The sequence below is a fragment of the Strix uralensis genome, chromosome 38 (genome assembly GCF_047716275.1).
Source record: "Strix uralensis isolate ZFMK-TIS-50842 chromosome 38, bStrUra1, whole genome shotgun sequence".
NCBI lineage: Eukaryota > Metazoa > Chordata > Aves > Strigiformes > Strigidae > Strix > Strix uralensis.
Window position 1 is genome coordinate 171753 of NC_134009.1, and position 13572 is coordinate 185324.

Genomic DNA, 13572 nt, shown 5'->3' on the forward strand with positions numbered 1-13572 from the left:
GATGTTTAAGGACAATGGGTGTATAAACTGGCACATAAATGATCTGAAACTTAAAGTAGCTCATGTTTGGTTCAGGCTCCCAGTTTTAAGGCAGTTTTGGAGCGACAGAAAATTCTCAGTGAATATTTTATCAGCTTTTCTCCCCTGGCTCAGCACAGTTGTATGTTTTAGTTTACAACTCAAATAAATCCTCTTTGCACCCACGTGCAGCTTCCAAGATAACGCTGGGCCAGCTCCTCTTCTGCTGAAAAATGAATGATCCCAGAAAGAAAAAACCCACATTTGTAAAGGGTGATTTATACCAGAACTATTTGCTATCAAACGTTAAGCTAGACTTAAGGGATGAAGAGCCACTGCCTTAACCCTAAACTGCCCCCATCCTGTGGGATCAACGGGGATGTCCCAGCACCACCAAGTGACGGGGCCTCTGTCCAAGATCTAGAAGGGGGAGTTTAAGCCCCCCACCACAACACTGTCCAAGCCCATCACCGACCCACCCTCCTGCAACCCTGGCACCACGTCAGAGGCCCACAGGGGAGCAGGCTGTGCCCCCTGCAAGCCCGTGGGGGTCCACGGGGGAGCAGACATCCACTCTCCAGCCCGTGGAGGTCCACAGGGGACTAGGTTGTGCCCCCTGCAGCCCGTGAAAGTCCACGGGGGAGGTTTTCCCCTCTGCAAGCCCATGGAGGTCCACTGGGCAGCAGACGTCACCCTCCAGCCCATGGAGGTCCATGGGGGAGCAGGTTGTGCCTCCTGGACCTCATGGAGGTCCACAGGGGAGAAAACATCCACTCTGCACCCCGTGGAGGTCCACAGGGGACTAGATTGTGCCCACTGCAAGCCTGTCGAGGTCCACGGGGGAGCAGGTTGTCCCCTCTGCAAGCCCATGGAGGCCACATGGCAGCAGATGTCACCCTGCAGCCTGTGGAGGTCCACAGTGGGGCAGGCGTTCACCCTCCAAGCCTGTGGAGGTCCACTGTGGAGCAGGTTGTCCCCTCTGCAAGCCCATGGAGGTCCACGGGGAAGCAGACATCCCCCCCACGCAGCCTGTGGAGGACCCCATGCCAGAGCAGGTGGATGTGCCCCAGAGAAAGCTGCGACCCCGTGGGGGACCCACAGTGGAACAGTTTGTGGAGGCCCATCTCCCATGGGTGGGACCCCACGCTGGAGCAGAAGAGCACGAGGAGAAGAGGGAGAGGTGGAGAAATTGAGAGTGTCCGGCCAAGGTCAAACCCCACAATCCTAAAGGGACCAGCGAGGACAACCCCAACATCACCGAGTGACGGGGCCGCTGTCCAACAGCCCAAGAGGGGTGAATTTAGGGCCCCACCACCACCCTACGACACCATCCAAGCTCGGCACCGTGTCCTCACCTGCCGGCACATCCCAAACTGCCACCAGCTCCCGTTACGGCTGACGGACGGTGCCTGGGGATACGGATTCACACACTGGCACATCTCATCGTAGCTGCCCATGAGTAAAGTCTAAACTAATTGGCTGCTGGTCAGCTGTAGTTAAATTACCAAGTCTGAGCCTCCCTCCAATTATCTATTTCAAGACAGCAGCACCCAACCTCGTTATTCCAAACTCAATCCCCGGAGCACCCACCAAGGTGGACGGAGAAGACAGCAGAGCCTGGGTGCAGGTGACCACACAACTCAGAGAAGTTGCTGAAGAGAAGTTTATCTAGTCTAAGTCAGAAAAATGACATTTTTTTAACCCATTCTACTATCAGTTTTCAACCACAGTGCCAGATTTAAGCATCTACAGGTACGACCCGAGCGTGAGGCTATTTCCACCCTTGAAGTTTGAGGACAAAAAAGATTCGATGCCCACTCTCTGCACCAGCCTAACACTTGCAAGAACTGCTCTTTTCCTGGAAAAATTAAGTTTTGGGTCGTGTGCTGTCCCCCCCCATTTTTGCTTCTTGCTGGTCTCTAACAAAAAAATCCTCAAGATCAAGACATTCCTAGAGTGGCTGGATATTTAAAATACGGCCCTTCCCACCTGAGACTTCAGAAATCCGATTGCTCATCGTGTCTGGGCTATGTCCGTAACCATACACACCCTGGAGATTAGTAGTAGAGATCATAAATTATTTGAGATAATAAATCTCCATCTTCCCAAAATATTCAGATGTCACAAAGCCAACCAAATACTTTTAAAGCTGAAACCGTGAAAAAAATTTGTGGATTTGGGGTGATTTGCCCCATTTATTGCCAAGCCTTTTAGGGCAAACTACCAGGAGAAAAAAAAAAAAAAAACCACTTAGAAGAGTGAGTTCTGGGCAGACACCAAAAATCATCACAGTTGTGTCCTGTTTTCCTGAGCTGGATGGAATATAACCCCCCGGGAGAAGGCAGCTCTGCACAGCGCTGATGGGCAGCTGAGATGGAAAAGGCTCCCAAAACCACCCAAACTGAGCAGAAAGTGGCCAAATTCAGACTCGGTGGCAGCCGTGGGGAGACCACCTGGCCTCGCTCAAAGCACTGGCCGAGGGAAATGGGAGATACAGCCGTACGCGTGCACGGAGGGGGACAAAAACCTTGTGTCTGATATTCTGAAATCCCAGAGAAATACACCAAAATACAGAAAACTTTGAATTATTTCATGCGTGCGAGGCCTCTCCCTGACTCTGTGCTCTCACCTCAGCTCTCCGCTGTTTCTGCCTCCTATTTCCCCTGCTGGAATTAATTCCTTTGGTAAAGTGGATTTAAATTCTGCATCTAATGAATTATCAGGACAATTAAGTTTGATCCAGCCTTAACGAAGGTGAAGGTTCATTTAAACCGGTCTCTACCCATTCACACCGGCAAACTCCTAGTGGTAAATCCAGCAAATCCAGGGACATGTTTGCTGCAGCTCGTACGGGATTTACTCAATCCAAAGCACTCGAGAAGACAACGAGCGCAGCTCATCCCCGGCTGGAATTAATTCCTGCAGCCTGGTTTTATGTCACCTTCTAACCCGTGACACCCCCCCCCCCAAAAAAAAAAAAAAAAAAGAGACATTACTGCCCCAAAATGCTGGAAATAAGCCGCACCCCATAAATCATGCACTTATCAGCAAGGAGTAAAATTCAGGATAATTACCTGAAATCAGAGTTGACCCTTTGAGGTATTCGGTTCTTCTTCACCAGCTGAACCCTCTGACCTTCATTTTCGAAGCTACTATTGAAAGAAAGATCTGTAAGGAAAAGAAACACACATTAAATCAGAATTACAGCCAAAAAACATCTCTAACTTTCATCCTTTGCCTTTTTTTTTTTTTCCCCTCCAGATTCTTAATTTTATTTGTAGGAAACGATACGTTTTGAGTCGGAAAACCAGGAAGCTGAGAAGATGAAAAGCATCGTAACGCAGACGTGGACAGGTGAAGGGATCCAAAACAACGTCCAGACCACAGCGTGCTCACTTCGGAATTTAAATATACTGAGAAAAATGATTTAATTTGAGCTAACCAACCCAATACACCTCTTCTTGAGAGCTTCAACAAGCACAGGTCCCTTCCCTCGTGGGAACCTTTCCCCAAACCTGCTCTTTCCAGCCCAGAAAGTCCCTTCTAGTTGTTTAAGCCGGTTCCAAGAGCTGGGTTTAACTCAACGCCTGGGACTGCTGCCCAGCTTTAGGCATCTCAAAGCCTGGTTTAGCAGCTTACAAGAGGTCTCAAACCCATCCACAGCCCCGGCACGAGAACAGCAATCGCTCACACTCTGGTTTTTCACAGAAATTACTGAAAAAAGCACCAAACACAAGATTTAAGCTTTTACCACAAAAAATGCTCTCTAGGAAGATGCTCGTAACCACAACCAACGCCTTTTTAACATCGCTTGTGCTCGTGAAATACCCACCACCACACCTCCAGAGCCAGCTTGTCTTAGAACCAATACATTTATTTAAAAATTTATATTTAAATGTTTAAAAAAAATCTTTAGTTTCATTTTCAGGGGTAGGACAGACTCTAAGGGATACGGGAGATGCGACGCTTGTTCCCCCAGCAAAGGGAATTCAGCACACAGTAACACATACAAGAGGCCAAAGGACCAGCTTAACAGCTCTGACAAACTTTAAGCTTAGCTCTAGCAAGCAGGCGTGGAAAATTTAGTTCAGACTCACCTGCCCTCGGGTGAGAAATACGGGAGGTTGAAAGGGATGTCTGGAGGTCTCCTGCTCACAGCGGGACTGACTTCAGAAGTTCAAACAGGTTGCTCAGGGCTTTGTCACACCACAGCAATTACTGCCAGGTTTTAATTGTCATTTTAGTGCCGGTTTTCCAGAGGTTAAGCTGATCTTAGTGTCATACACTTTGCTCAAGTGTTTGCTGACAGTTTGGCTTCTTAACAAAGCCCATCCTGGAGGAAGGTGGACACCAAAGCAGCTCGGAGGATAAAACACAGACCAAAGCCTGCACCTGGGCTACTCTGGGGATAAAACAGGGACCAAACCCTGCACCCGGGCTACTCTGGGGATAAAACATGGACCAAACCCTGCACCCGGGCTACTCTGGGGATAAAACAGGGACCAAACCCTGCACCCGGGCTATTCAGGGGATAAAACAGGGACCAAACCCTGCACCTGGGCTACTCGGGGGATAAAACAGGGACCAAACCCTGCACCTGGGCTACTCTGGGGATAAAACATGGACCAAACCCTGCACCCAAGCTCGTTAAATACTCCCAACACTATTTCTTCCTGGAGATGACCCAGCAGCTCCCTGAAGGCAGGAAAATCCACCAAAAGCTTCAATCACCCAGCAGGGTCGTGAGCTTCTGCCCACCTGCGTATTCTGATACAACTTGTGGTCTGTTCTGGCCACTTTTGGGTTTTATTAGTGATTATAAGAGCAACTGATGTCACCTACCTGGCCAAGGTCAAGGTCCTACATGTGGGGTCGGGGCAATCCCAAGCACAAATCCAGGCTGGGCGAGGAGTGGCTGGAGAGCAGCCCCAAGGAGGACTTGGGGGTGTCGGTGGGTGGAAAACTGCCTGTGAGCCAGCAACGTGCGCCCGCAGCCCAGAAAGCCACCGTGTGCTGGGCTGCACCCAGAGCAGCGTGGGCAGCAGGGCGAGGCGGGGGGATTCTCCCCCTCTGCTCCGCTCTCGGGAGACCCCCCTGCAGTGCTGGGTCCAGCTCTGGGGGCACCAACATCAGGACATGGACCTGCTCGAGCGGGGCCAGAGGAGGCCACGGAGATGCTCGGGGGGCTGGAGCACCCCCCTGTGAGGACAGGCTGAGAGAGTTGGGGGGTTCAGCTGGAGAAGAGAAGGATCTGGGGAGACCTTAGAGTGGCCTCCCAGGACTGAGAGGGGCCACAGGAAAGGGGGGAGGGACTTGTCATCAGGGGGGAAGGGATAGGACAAGGGGTAGTGGTTTTAAACTGAAAGACAGTAGATTTAGGTCTGATATCAGGAAGAAATTCTTCCCTGTGAGGGGGGTGAGGCCCTGGCACAGGCTGCCCAGAGAAGCTGTGGCTGTCCCCTCCCTGGAAGGGTTCAAGGTCAGGTTGGACAGGGCTTTGGGCAACCTGGGCTAGTGGAAGGTGGCCCTGCCCATGGCTGGGGGTTGGACTAGATGATCTTTAAGGTCCCTTCCAGCCCAAACCCTCCTGTGATTCTATAAACCCCCGAACTCCATTAGCGTTGCTGTTTCACAAGTATCTCCACTAACAGACCTGCTCCATGAACGCCACCAATTACAGTGATATCACTAATCATGCTTATCTGATAACATAAACCAGGTTAAATCTCAAATACAGATTGTTTTTTCCTTGCAAATACTATTTCCCCCCCCCAGCTAGCAACAGCCACAGCCTTGAACAGATGCAGGAGGGACTTGTTTTCATTTCTGGTTCCCAATAATCAAACTCAGCAGCTTGGAGGAAAGTGGCCATTTGCTTAAAAAAAAAAAAGTATTTTAAAGTAGTTAAATAGATATAAATAATAAATATAAATAAATACATTTGTAAAAAGTAGGATTTAATTGTGTGTTCAGTGGCTTTTAGATTTCCTTTGGAGGGGGGTGGGAAGGAGCAACTCTCCCTTCAGCAGCAGAATTTACGAGTTTCCTACAAAAACACTCCCACAGCAAAGTATTGAAAAAAATAAATCAATATTTTCAGCCTTCTAAAACTCTACCCGATTTGACCGCTGTAGCACCAGTAATTTAAGCTTTCTGACTTGTTTAATGAAGTTTTCTCCCTCATCCTCTGTACTGTTCCAGCAGTTCAAACCCCCAAGAACAGCACTTAAGAGGAGAAAGACGCCAGATCTCCTAGTGAGGATGCAACTATAAAAATAAACTAAAAATTGGTGATTTAAAAGGTTTAAGTTACTAAGCTTTGCCGGTTTTGCCCCCATCAGGATAAATGTGAATGAGCAGGTACCACTTCCAGGCTGGGAATCACGTTAACTCAGGGGGAAAATATTTCAATCCTGATTAATGAGTGAATTTAAGTCAAGACTGGAAGCGTACGGGGTGTAGAAGATGTCATAAAAACTCCAAAAACAGCGAAAATAAGGAGATTTCTCTAAAGAAAGGCTAAGACCAAGGGAAAAAAAACCCACTGCGATACCAGCAAGCAATTCATGTGGTATCCGAAAATAGTTACCAATGCCAAATGCCAATCAAAAAGCTGGGCATTTATAATTTCATCATTGTTAAATTACAAAGTTTTCTTAAAAATTCACTTTTTCCAGCTGATCCTGACTTTTTTATACAGGTTTAGTGAAATTCAAGGTATTGTACAAAAACCCTGGTCGCCTGCTCTTCAGAAAGAGATTATTTAGGTATTAAATAAACCCCAGCATTTCTATGTTTGCTAAAGGAAAGAAACACCCATCCCGCAGCATCCCAGGAGTTCAGGTGATGGTTTCTCTCTCGACTAAACCGACCACATGGTGCAGATCTCAGATTTCTGGAAGAGCAAAGACTAACGACGGGCACTGAACAAGTTACGACCGTTCCTGGTACTCTCATACACCAGAAATATCTGTATTTAATCACCTCCACGATCAATTTTATACTCAAAACATGTACGTAATCCTAACATGATCAATCTCCAGAGCATCACAGCTTTACTAGAATTATTTTACAGATGTTTTAAGCATTCTTAAATTTTTCACTGAAATTCACCCCTCAGCCCCTCCTAAGACTCCCCCAAATTTTCCAGCATTTTCTGCTAATGAGGAACCTCCTAATAGAAATTATTTAAGTGCTTCTCCCCACCTAGAAGCTCCTATTTTAAGCCAATGTAGAGGCTTTAAATCCATCGAGGTCGTATCTATGTTCCTCTAACGTCTGGGAGGAGGCGAGACGGCACTCACCTAGCACGGAGAGGAGCTTCAAACCCTTGTAGGAAAGCAAAAAAAAAAGAAAAACTAACAAACACACCCTTTGGAGACAGGCCAAGGAGATGAAAACGATCACGAAAAGGCAGATTTAGATACCGCCGAGGCTCACTGCTCCCTCAGCGCCGGATCTGCAGATCAGGGAAAGTCTTGGGTCTGTCCCACCGATGTCTCCACCTCCGATGGCCATTCTGGGACAACTCTCCAAGCTCCACGGCTCCCCAGGAAACTCCACACCTCTCAGGTTTGGGTCAACCTCAAAAGATTCCCCATTTCAAGGTTTCTACACTCTTTCTTCACTCCTGAACTTCTCACCGTGCCACCAGGACGGCTTTAAGAGAAGCATCGGAGCAGAACACCCTCATAAAGATGTCGTCTTCCAGCTAGGCCAGCCTAGAGACTGATCTTTACCTCTCGAGTCTCTCCTCTATTTAAGTGGCTGAGAGGAGGTCACTGCCCAGAGACAGCCCAGGCTTCAACTCGCCTCCGTGGGACAGAGCAGCCCTGGCTCGACGCACAAGGCCACCCGACTCTGCGCCTGCCAAAAAAATCGACACTGAGAGCAGATATCTTCCTAAAAACACTTATTTTGTCTGAGGAATCTTATCTCCACAAAGGCTGCTGGAGCAAACGAAGGCTGCGCTCTGTGGGTTCATCCAGCTCCGGGAGGGAAAAAAGACAATTCAGTTGAAAACAAGCAAGAGACTCAATATTTTCCACGTGCTGCAGTTGGATTTTGCTCACCCCAAGCCACTGCTAACGCTCTACCGCCAAAATCCCCTGCCAGGATTTCAAAGCACATAGAAATTAGTATTAAAACCTCCGTTTCCCAGACAATCAGGAGGGAAAAACCCACCCGAAATGGAGAACAGTCAAGAAAACACACATCTCTCTGATAATCGTCACAAAATAAATTCCAAGGATGTGTTGGGTCCAAATCTTTAGGTGAGCGCAGAAAACCGCTCCAGGAAGCGCCACGTAGGCCGGGGACCACCAATTCCTTCTGGCAAATGCCCTCTGACTTTTTAAGAGCCACGAAAGCCCGTGCAGCTCTGCCGTAACGCAGCAGAAAGCTGAGTTTCAGTTCCACAGATACATACGTACCCCTTCTTTATGTTTGCTCAACTTGCAGCCACACGCTTTATCTCAGCCCTCCAGATCTGAATTAATTCCTCCACCTAACGAGCCTCGCTCCGGAGGCTCAGACACTTCCAAAATAGATTTTTTTAATTAATTAATGCTTCCCGACTTCTCGCACGGAGCCATTTTTGTCCCTTAATAGTTGTGGTTTGTACCGAAAGTCCAATTTCTTCCGACTTTGGCGCTCCTTTAGCAACGCCCCGAGTTTGACACTCGAATGAGAAGCGGTGACCGAGCGACCCTTGATCCACGAGCCCTTCCCAACACCGCAAACAAAGGAAAATATTGAATTTCATCCAGGAATTGAATGTGAAAGCTTCAGTACAAGATGGTTTGTTTGCAAAGTCGCTGCTGAATTGGTCCTTGATACTGACTGTATGCAAAGGGTTGACTTCAGGGAAAATAAAACCCATTTTTGCTCTATATACCAACTTTTCCTCTCTTTTTTTTTTTTCTCACTGCACAACCAGGCTGTTCTGTACTGAAAACAACCACTGAACCGATAACAGATACGAGTGCGCGCAGGCGCCACCCGATTGCACAACTCGAGAGCTGCCTTATCTCTCCGTTTGCTTTCATAAACCCTGTAAACACCAAACGGAGAAGCGAGGCAGGAGGAAACGGGGAGGATTTAACTAAAACCATCACTGCCGCAAGTCCAGGACGGCCACTCTCACACTGCTTTGTGGTCAGAGGAATAAAAAACCAACCATTTTTGGTACCCGATTCAGCTGGATAGCCGAATTTCCACCCCAGCACCCGAATTCGAGGGCGGCCGCAGACCCGGCCACGATCCCCGGAACGTTATTTGGACTGTCCCAAGTCCAAGTCCATATGTTGGATATTGCTCACTCCGGGCTGTGCGGGCTGAAGCCGAGGATGAAGCTTTTCCTAGGAAGAGCTAGCAAAACAGTGGATAATAAAATAAAATAGGGAGTTACCAGTGGTTTGGACACCGAGCAAGGTCTTCCCCCCTCCCTTAACGCAATCTCAGATGCCTTCCTGTGTTCCCAGAGCTTCCTCACACACCAGCACTAAACACTTTTTAAGCGTTTAAATAAACCCGTGCCTCGATGAAGCCTAACCAGGAGTGAACTTGCATCAAATTATGTCTATAATTTCTGCTCTGTAATACTCAGGCCTGTGTAATATCCAAGAGCTGCCAAAAACACAGCAGCACTCAGGGCAATACTCCAGTGTCAGCTCCAAATATGCCACAGCCTTTTAATTTGAGGGTAAACCCCACAATTTTCTACAGCAGAACCTCTGCAAGAGTTACTCCAATTTTCAAGCAAGGAAATATATAGAAAAAAATCAGCTGTTTTAGCAAAACCAACAGGAAACGAGGACAAACACGATCACATTATTGCTCATCAAACCAGTTTGCTTCTCCGAGCGGAGGATTTCTGATATTTAAGGGCGGGGAGGACACTGATGAGTGATACCCCACAACCAGAGTCAATGGTGAAGTTAAAGCTGTTGTTAAACCTGGAAGAACCTACTCAAAAATCAACGGTTTTGGTCATACAGGCAAGGGAGGAGGTAATTATAGATGAAGTAACAGGTACTTTAGTCCACATCAGGCAAATGTAGGTATCCAATAGGTCATACGGGGCAAATCCAATCTATGAAGCCAAGAATCCTGCTTAAAATAACATAAAATCCATTCTCAGAAACGCTTAAATTTCTCCTGCTTTTAGTACTCCCTGATTTCCTCTATACCCTCCAAGTAAATTCCCATTTGAATCCGCATCTGAACCCGTATCAGATTTTTCCCACTTTTCTAGCGAGTTACAGCTACTTGAAGTTTTTGCAAAAGCAGAGACTAATTTCTCATTCTCGAGATGAACGGAACAAACTTCACCCTGCCCCATCCAGCAGAAGCGTAATTTAAAATTAATAACATCGATTTAATGGAGACTAAACTGCTTAAACGTGCTAGGTAGGAGATTTCATTCAGGTCACCGACCAGCTTACACGCTGCAAGCACATATCAGCGCTCCGTAGCCTGGGAAGAGTTTTCCAACAAGACCAATTTAGCCTCAAATCCTTTAATTAACAGCAGGAGAAGCAAAGTATCCAGCTACAGAGATCCACAGATTCCAAGTGCGATTAAGCCACGGGGATGGAAGAAAGTTGTAGGCTGTTGCCTGGCCAGGAGCTGCAGGTTGACGAGGTTTTACCTTGAGAATTAAGCAGTTTGTATCTGAGAAGGGTTTGTGCCCCCCAAATCCTCCTCTCCCAACCCAAATCAGACCCCACCTCCCTCCAAGCATCCTCATTCTTGAATTTGCTTTAATATCGCTGCTACCAAAAGGCTCAGAACTAGCAAAAGTTTATCTAAGATCAATTCAAGACCACGAGCAACCGGTCTCGGATCTTCAAAGCACAGAAACCCTGACCACGAAGCGGAAGTCACAAATATATCTCAAAAAATTTCTGATGAACGAGCAAAGCAATTAAAAAGCAAAGCCAACGCACCTCAAACATCGAGCCTCGGTCTTCTCCGAGCAGCTCAAGGCACCAGGAGTCCCACACACGTTTGTATTTTAAGGGCACTTACGCCAACGACACCCAACCCCGAAGCGATGAGCTTCAAGCCCAAACTCGGCCACGGCGTCTTCCAAAGCCACCTGAAAGCCACTCGACGCCTCGTGCGTTCCCAAAACCGGTATTTGATCCTGGGCCCAGCCACGCCGCACCTCAGAACCACGGTCTGGGCTCACAGTACAAGGCTCAGAGTCTGAAACGACCCAACTACAGAATCAATTATTTTCTTTCAAGGATTAAGAAGCTAAAAAAAAAAAAAACCGCTGAAAAAGGAAAACCAGATGCAAATACTCCAAAGTATTGTGTCAAAAAAGCAGTGAGGTGGTTTTATATTCAAATTTCTGTCTGGTCAAGAGACTCACAAGTCTAACCAATCCCAGAAATTAGCCGTTTCCTTTCTCTTAATTGCAGAGAGAGCCTTGAAAGACCTGAAAAAGCCTAAGTTTAGAAAATATTAGCAGCTGCTGGTTTTGTTATTAGAACAAGTCTGATACGGAGCCGTTAGAGGAGCGGGACTTTCTCCTCCTTCCCTCCCTCGGCGCGCTCACCCACGGCCAGAAGCTATCTTTAGCGCCAGGCTGCAGCTAGAAAAGCCAACTTTTAATCCATTAATTGGTAATTTGGTACCGACGATTCTCGACAGAGTTGAGCATATGAAGTCACCACATTTTTCTAAACCACGTAAAAATTAATTCAAGAGTTTACAGCCAGAACAATCGACACCAACCTCAACACTGATCCAGGAGGGAAGACATTTCGTGCAGCAAGAGGCTGCGGGGCCGGGAGCGTGACTAACGCCCAGACGAGTCGGGCGACGTAACATGGAGAGCACATTTCTACTCCCACTTAAATTAAAATGGGAGCAAGCGACTCAGCGGAGAAGAAAACCCAGTGATCCACTTCAGGGTCAGCGTGCCCCAAGCACAAGCGCGCTGCTAGAGGAGAGCTGCCAGCAGCAACAAGCTCCTCATGAATTAAACAGGGATTTTTAGAAAATAGTCAGGCTAACGAGCAACTCAAACTCACTTGTAAATCTCTCCATCACCAACAATAAAATAAACTTTCTCTGGTGAGGTGGGGAAGGACACGTCCTCCTGGGTATGCTCAGAGTTGCAGGAAGAGAAGATTATTCAGTGCTGAGATGTTCCTGCTAATCCTCACCGTGGAGTAAATTACCCGTTTCAGCCTAAATTAGCTCATAGGTGAGGTCAGATGACTCAGATGTCACGTGGCAAACGCCCCGAGCTCACGTTAACTGTGCTGAAGAGCATCAGAAACTTCCCCAAGAGCTTAAGTTCAAGTTCTGCAGGTCTTGGGTCAATCACAGCAGCCCCTCCACAGACCGATCTGATCTTCCAACCGCCCGACGGAACACGGGGGACATTCCAGGGTGGGATATTGAGGCAGTTTTGGGTTCGTGAAGTGATTTATTAGCGTGGAACAAGTCAACGGGCTTCTGAAGACCCACGCAGCGGGTGAGAAAGGGCATTTCCATCCCGTGACAGGAGATGGGAGAAGCAGAAGCGGCTGTACAGGAGCACATCGAACATCTGCTCCCCCATCTCCAGTAAGAAGAGCGAGTGACCCTCCACACCTCCACAACACGCTCAGCAACAATCGTTATTCGACATAATTCAAGACCCCCATCTTTATTAGGGACTTACTTCTTGCCTGTTCATCTTCTCCCTACCGTTTAAAAGTTGCATCTCGGCTCTTTTCTGGACCTTTTCTGGTTTGTTTTTTTTTTTTTTTTTTGCAAACAGCAAGATCATTCATCCTTTTTCCTACACTATTTTTCAAGTGTACTGAAGAAACACGGGTGTAAACAGATGGATCTTCCCCCACTACAAGCCACCTCCACGTTCCTACCTTGAGACTCTTCATAAATTGTTAATCCACAGAGGGGTTATCAATCTCCTTAAGCTTAGTTTTAAGAGAAAACAAACCTAAGCTCTTGAAGGATGCCTCAGCGTATTTTATCAATAACAGGACTTAAAATGAACACTGAAAAGACAATTTCCTTCTAAAAAAGTCAGGTTGACCATAAGGATTATGATCCTACATTCAAATGCCAAGTCTAAAATAATCTCCCCCTTAGGCTAGGCTTTTTTAGAAGCACATTTTAGGCTCCAAACCTTTCGGTATCAGCCTTGCAACAACTACGCTTTGCCCTGCAGCTGAATTCCCGTTCCTCTTCAGCCCACGTCTGTAGATACCGAGACCACAACTGCTCGGCATCGCATTTTTCAGGCGCTATCAATAGTCCGCAAGAACACGGGGCTCCCAGAGAGCCGCCTTTCCCAGAGAAACTGGACTGGAAGCTGAGGTAAGAAAGGACAAGCCAAGGTCAGATCAAAAATAGCCCATTCAAAAAAAAAAAAAAAAAAAAGAGAGAAGGCAAAACAAAAATGTTTTTAAAATGTGAAAAATGCAGTGCCCTTAACTGGTTCAATCTGTGCTGAGACAGAAAAAAAATGTATTAAAACCAGCAGGGTAGTTAAACCAGTTAAAAGCAAAGCTGTTAGGCTCAGGAGGA

General features: G+C 47.2%; 1 protein-coding gene across 9 annotated transcripts in view; it reads right to left on the reverse strand.

Moving 5' to 3' along the window:
- BRD4 (bromodomain containing 4) overlaps window positions 1-13572 on the reverse strand; it is an 81632-nt gene that overhangs the window by 56138 nt on the left and 11922 nt on the right. For 7 of the 9 annotated variants that reach the window (XR_012626865.1, XM_074854593.1, XM_074854592.1 and 4 more), the window contains exon 2: window positions 3093-3186. The exons of 1 other annotated variant lie outside the window; for it this stretch is intronic. The gene's annotated coding sequence lies outside the window, so the exon portion shown is untranslated. Of the gene's footprint in view, window positions 1-3092; window positions 3187-4115; window positions 4135-13572 lie in introns of those variants that run through there. One more of the 9 variants, XM_074854589.1, reaches the window with a different exon arrangement.